The following is a 7,230-nucleotide window of genomic DNA, read 5'->3' on the forward strand; positions in this document are numbered from 1 at the left end:
CACTCTTCAAGTGCGTTAGACAATTTTCTATCCTTTGCATCTTTTCTGAGTTAAATCACCTAAGTCCTCCAACTCTTTTTTAAAAATATTATATAATTTTTCACATTCTTCATCTTTCTCACTCTTCTTATATTGTTCAAATTTTCCAGTTTTCATGTAAAATCTAGTATCTAAAGTTCAATAAACTACTCGGAGTTGTCTTGACAAGTAAAAAATAAAAAGGATTTTTTCCACCATGTTCCAAAACTTAATTTTTATTAATGTGGCTCAGATTAACACTTGGGGTTCAAAAAAAACCTCAGGTGGACTTTTCATATAAAAGATTACCAAACTAAGTTTTCAAGCATTTATCTCTTGGGCTTCTGTTATTTTAGTTGTTTGAGATAGTTTTGGATTTTGATTTTCCAGCTCTCCTTAACCCTGCCAAACTGAGGATGAGATCCATATTTGATAAGCTGTCTTCGAGGCCTTCATCCTGGGCGTTGATAGCAAAGCTCATCAGGAGTTGGATGAGGTCAGGGTCTTCTGACACTGTAAGAAAACTGGAGGGTTCAGTAGCACTGAGCCCTTCTCCATTTTCTGGTGCTTTTATTCTTCAGATTTCCTTATGGAGATATCAAGAATAATGGAAATCGCTTAATGCTTGCTCCTCTCAACTTTCATTACCTTTTGCAATTACCTTTTGCAATGATTATAGATATTGGTTTTCCTCCTAGACCAGGGGTCCCCAGTACCAGGTCCATGGCTTGTTAGGAACAAAGCCACACAGCAGAAGGTGAGTGGCAGACAAGGGAGGGAAGCTTCACCTGTTCTTATAGCCACTCCCCGTCGCTGGCATTACCTCCTGAGCTCTGCATTCTATCAGATCAGTGGAGATTCTCATAGGAGAATGAAACTTATTGTGGACTGCGCATGAGCGGCATCTAGAGTGCACATTGTTTATGAGAATCTGATGTCTGATGATCTGAGGTGGAGCTAAGGTGAGGTGGTGATGCTAGCGCTGAGGAGCAACTGCAAATACAAATTAACATTAGCAGTTAGGTTTGACTACACAGAGACCATAATAAATCAATTGCTTGCAGGCTCATATCAAAACCACATCACTACGTGGCAAGTGAGGTAATGTGTTTCAATTGTGCAGCTGCATCTGGTAGCAGGCTTTAAGTCAGCATCCGACACTTATTTCAGTCCACGCATGACCCAACCATTATTTTATTTTACAGTTTCATCTGTGTAAAGACACAGATGGTAAATTGTATAATTATTTCATTATATATTACAATGTAATAATAATGGAAATAAAGTTCACAGTAAATACTCCCCTCATTGGTACTTTCTTAGCTCTGTATTTATCTTGTCTTTTTTTTTTCTTTTTCTTGAATGAGTTCTCTCATTCTTGAAGGATTCATGGAGGGCATGACACTTGATTTTAAACATGGATTTGTACAAGTGAATATTCATTTATACGTTTATCCAATTTATATTTATTGTGGCTGGAGGCAGTATGGCATGGAACTTGAGAGCATGGCTTTTGGAGTCATACCTGTGTTCTAAGACTGGGTCATCATCATTTAGCTCTGCAGCAATGGGTAATTTGATTGAAACGTTCAAACACTCAGTTTTTCCACTTGAAAGTGGAGATGGTTATACTTATCTCCTTCACAGCGTGTAAGAACATTTGATGATGCACTTGTTATAGCACCTCGATTGTGTTCACATGTTGACAAATACATACATAATTTCTGTCATGAGCTCTTCCTATGTGGCAGGCATTCTTCAAGGAACTCAGGAGATGAATAAGAAAAAGTATTTGTTGCTAAGGACTTCAAGTTTTGCTAAATATAATTATCTTAGAGGCTATAAAAAAAGTGATGTAGTTTTTGAGAGTATAGGCATGAAAAGATATTTAAGTCTTTTTTTTGGTGAAAGGAAAAGAGAGAACAGATTCTTGGGATGATGGCGGCAGTCGGTTGGACTAAGCAAGTCCCAGTGTGAGTGAGTGAGAATATGGAAAACTTTGCATACATGTCAGTGAGTAAGTGGGCATGTGAGTGGCTGATTGAGTAGTTACTCAGCAGCAAGTGGCCAGGGCTCTCCTGGTTAAGCAGCTGGTGCTGCAGCTACTCTGCTTGGTCCCTAGTGCTTCCTGGAATGCAGAAGCCCAGTACCATTAAAAAAAAAAAATCAACAAAGCCCTTCTTGGGAAGACGCTGCAGGGAGACACTGCCGGATCCAGGCTCTGCCTCACCACTGCAGTACCTGGCCGGACTCTGGCAGCAAGGGCTATGGAGGGAGCACAGCAAGGGATCCCAGAGACAGAACCCCACTGGAGAAGACAAAAGAGGCACCCTGCCACCATCTTGAAATCAGGGCAGGAAAGTGCTCTGGCTGCTTCACCATGGATCCGATCTCTGTTACTGGCAGATTAACTACTCAGGGGTTGATTGTGACCCAGAGGGAATATCCTGAAAGCACAAACTCTAGAGGGACAGGATGAATGCTGAGTCTCAGATGCCCCACCTTCTACCCTGATTCAGCTGCGGGACAAAGAGTATGGCCAGAAAAGGACAAGGAAGACCTCCAAAGAGATCAGTGGTGAGTCCCGGGCTGAGCCAACCCCTTCCTTCCCAGCATCGGACCCACATGACTGGGTCATGACTGAGAGGGACAAACCGAGGGAGAGCCTGGAAGTCAACTACAATAGGAGGACTCCGCTCTAGGATAAGCCTGGCTGGGGCACCCTTTGCCAGTACCTGGGGAAGAGACAATACCATACCTCCCCACTGGAGGTGATCACCTGACCATACTAGATTGGGAGAGGTGAACTGAAGCCCCACCCACACTCACTGCCTTCTCCTCCTTTTCTGAACTGGACTCTGGGGATATTGTGAATGAGGTTAAAGCTCTGCAGGAGACAGCAGAGGGGTGGCTGAGAGGAACAATTACAGAATCTGTCACAAAAAGACAGGCTTTTTTTCCTATGTTTGCTTGTTTTTTCTGTTAATTTTTTAATAGTTTTCCTTTGTGTATGAATGTCCAAGGGTTCAATGTGCATTACCCCCCTCACTCTTTTTTTTCTTTCTTTTTTCTTTCATTTTTGTTTTCTGCTTATGTTGTGTACCTGAAGGATTGAGTGTTCACATTTCAGGGTTTGTTTGTTGATTGGTTTTTGCTTTTTTTGTTCTTCTCTTTTTTTTTTAGTTCAATGTGTGTGTGAATACATGTGCAAAGGTTCCATTTTAATTCCTTTTCTCTCTCTTTTTCTTCTGCTTTCATTTTGGTTTGGGCGTATGTGTGTTTTTGGTTTTTCTCTTTTTCATTGTTGTTTTCTGTTTTGTTTTGCTTTGTTGTTATTCCAGTTTATTTTGTTGTGTGTGTGTGTTTACATTTATTTTCCTTTGGTTTCTGCTCTTGTTGTTCTGTGTTTTCTTTTTATTTATTTATTTTTAAATTTTTTGTCTGTCTCATTTCATTATACTTTTCTCCTCATTGCTATTAGTGTATCTAGGACTCAAGGGGTACACACATGTACCCACTGCATCACACTATAGAGTGGTGATGGGGAGTGGGTCTCAGGGAACTGATACCACAATCAATGAACATTGTGATTTGCAAGTAGTTTCTGAATCCTAGGGTCCCCATCCTCCAACTTATTTAACTTTGAAAATTGCAAAAGATGGCAAAGCTTCCCATCTACAGTCCTGTTTCAAAATAGAACAATTTCAGAGTCCTGATCAGGGAAGAATAGAGGGCTGAGCAAACATCAGATGTGAAAGCCTCTTCTACTGCCACTGAATAATGGAACTAAAGAAAAAAGAAAGAGATCTGTCACAAATGAGGAAAGATCAGTGGTGGAACAGGTAATTTCCAGTGTTAAAAAGAGAAAATGCCCAAAAAATCAGAGCCCAAACAATGGGAATCACCAATGACTGACCCCAGAATACAGAAAAGATCAGGGAATAGATGGAAAAAGTGAACAAGAATCAAGAAAGGTAAGATGCTACACTGAAAGAACTTGTAACAGATTTTTTTGGCCACACAAAATTTCATACAGGAAATAAATAACAAGATGACAAGCATAGAAAGCATAATTAATCAATCAGAAGAAGAATCTCAGAACTTGAACCAAAACATGGACTGAACCTAATCTATAAAAAACATAGAAAGAAAACTCAGAAAGAAAGAAAAAAGCCTCCAAGAGATATGCAATTATATCAAAAGACTGAACCTATGCCTGATTGGTATCCCAGAAGAAATGGAGAACACCTTAGAGCAAGTATTCCAGGAGATTATCCAAGAAAACTATCCCATCTCACCAGAGATGTTACTATCCAAACACAAGAGATAAAGAGAACCTCCACAAGACATCAGATGAAAATACCAATCCCTAGAAACATAGTAATTTGCCTACATAAATAGGTGCAAACAAAAAAATCCTAAAGGCAGTAAGAGAGAAAGATCAGAACATCTACTGGGGAAAACAATAGGAATAGCAGCACACCTATCAGCAGAAACAGAAGGGAATGGAGGCTAATATTCAAAGTCCTCAAAGATAAACAATTTCAGTCAAGAATTTCCTACCCAGCTGAGCTCAGCTTCATCAGTAATGGAGAACTAAAATCCTTCCCAGACATGCAATCCCTAAGAGATTATGCAGACCAGCTCTACAGGAGATAGTTAAAAAAGATATTAAGCACAGAAGAAAGAAAAAAAAAAGAAAAAAAAAAAAAGAATGACCACACACTTCAGAGAACAACAGAACACAGAATCAACAGAGACTACATTGCAAGTGCAAACTTGAAAACACACACATGCATTAACCCAAAAGCTAAAAGAAAACAAACAAACAAAAAACTTTATAAGAACCTCATGATGAGGATAAACAATTACATTTCAAAAATCAGTCTGAATGTGAATGGACAAAATGCACCACTGAAATGACACAAAATGGCAAACTGGATAAAAAACCAGGACCCAATAATTTGCTCTATCCAGGAAACTCATCTCACCACAAAGGATGCACATAGACTCCAAGTTCAAGCATGGAAAACAAGTTTCTAGGAGAATGGATCACAAAAGAAGGCTGAATTGAAATCTTAATATCAGACAAAACAATCTTTGAGCTATCAAAAATTAAAAAGGATAGAGAAAGATATTATATAAGGATAAAAGTTTCAATTCTTTAAAGAGAAATATCCATCCTAAACATATATGCACCCAATATGGGAGTATCAGCATTTATAAAGCAACTACTAAGTAAACTAGAAAAACATATTGACTTTAACACTATTATAGCTGGGGACTTAAATACCCCACTAACAACACTAGGTAGAACATTGAGGCAAAAAATCAATAAATAGATCTGAAACCTTAAATTCAAACTTGATACCTACAGAAACACTCCACACAACCACCACAGAATATACAATCTACTCATCACCACATGGAATATACTCCAAGATCGATCACATCCTCTGCCATAAATCAAGCATAACTAAAATCCATAAGATTGAAATACTGCCATGCACCTTCTCAGACCACAGTGGAATAAAAATAAATATCAACATCAATAGAATTCCCCCCAAATTCACAAAGACATGGACACTAAACAGCATGTTGCTGAATGACTACTGGGTCAACACAGAAATCAAATCAGAAATTAAAAGATTCCTGGAAACAAATGAAAACAAAGAAACATCCTACCAAAACTTCTGGGATGCCATGAAAACAGTTTTAAGAGGGAAATTTATAGCTCTATGAACACACATCAAGAAAATGGAAAGATCACAAGTTAACAACCCAACAAATCACCAAAGGAGCTGGAAAGGCAAGACCACCAAAATCTTAACTTTAGTAGAAGAATCCAGTCACCAAAGTAAAAGCCCAAACACAGGACATAGAAGACAAAAATATAGAAAAAAATCAACAAAACAAAAAGCTGGTTCTTTGAAAGAATAAACAAGATTGATGGACATCTAGCCAGAATGACCAAGAAAAAGAGAGTATGCCCAAATAAACACAATCAGAAATGCAAAAGATCAAGTCACAACTGACCTGGAAGAAACACAAAAGATTATCAGAGACTACTATGCATAATAATAATATGCATATGTATGGAAAAAAACTTGATAACCTAAATGAAATGGAGGGCTTTCTGACATCACAAAACCTCCCAAGGTTGAAACAAGAAGACATTGAGACACTAAATAGACCAATAACAACCCAGGAAATTGACTCTGTCATAAGAAAACTACCTAATAAAAAAAAAAAGCCCCGAACCAGACAGCTTTCTAGTGGAATTCTACAAAACATACAAGGAGGAACTGATACCAATCCCAATGAAAGTATTCCAGGCAATTGAGAAAGACAGAATTCTCCCCAAGTCATTTTACGAAGCTAACATTACACTGATACTCAAACCAGGTAAAGATCCAACAAAAAAGAGAAATACAGGCCAATATCCCTAATGAACATAGATGCAAAAATTCTCAACAAAATTCTAGCAAATTGGATCCAGCTACACATCTCAAAAAACATCCACCATGACCAAGTAAGCTTCATCCCCAGGATTCAGGGTTGGTTTAACATCTGCAAGATCATAAATGTAATTAAATACATTAACAGATGTAAAAACAAGAGCCACATGATTATATATTAGATGCAGAAAAAGTTTTTGATAAAATCCAGCATCCCTTCTTGATAAAAACCCTCAAACACCTAGGCACAGAATGAGCATACCTCAAAATAGTAAGCACCATCAACGACAAACTCAAAACCAACATATTGCTAAACTGACAGAAACTGGAAACATTTTCCCTGAAAATTGGGACAAGACAAGGCTGCCCACTCTCATCCTTCTTGTTCAACATTGTGTTAGAAGTCTTAGCTAGAGCACTCAGACAGGAGAAGGAAATCAGGGGTATTCAAGGAAAAGAGGAAGTCAAATTATCCGTCTTTGCTGATGATATGATCCTATACCTCGAAAATCCAAGGGAATCTGTCAAAAACCTGCTTTCACTGATAAAGGACTTTGGCAAGGTCTCAGGGAACAAAAATAAATGTACAAAAGACAGTTGCGTTTTTATGCACCAATAACAAGTAGGAAGAGAACCAAATAAAAAGCCCAATCCCATTCACAACAGCCACAAAAGAAAAGAAAAACCTCACCATCTTCCTAAACAGAGAACTGAAAGACCTTTACAATGAAAACTACAAAACACTGTTCAAGGA

This window comes from Carlito syrichta, unplaced genomic scaffold, assembly GCF_000164805.1.
Source record: "Carlito syrichta isolate Samal-C Ts95f unplaced genomic scaffold, Tarsius_syrichta-2.0.1 Scaffold131555, whole genome shotgun sequence".
Lineage (NCBI taxonomy): Eukaryota > Metazoa > Chordata > Mammalia > Primates > Tarsiidae > Carlito > Carlito syrichta.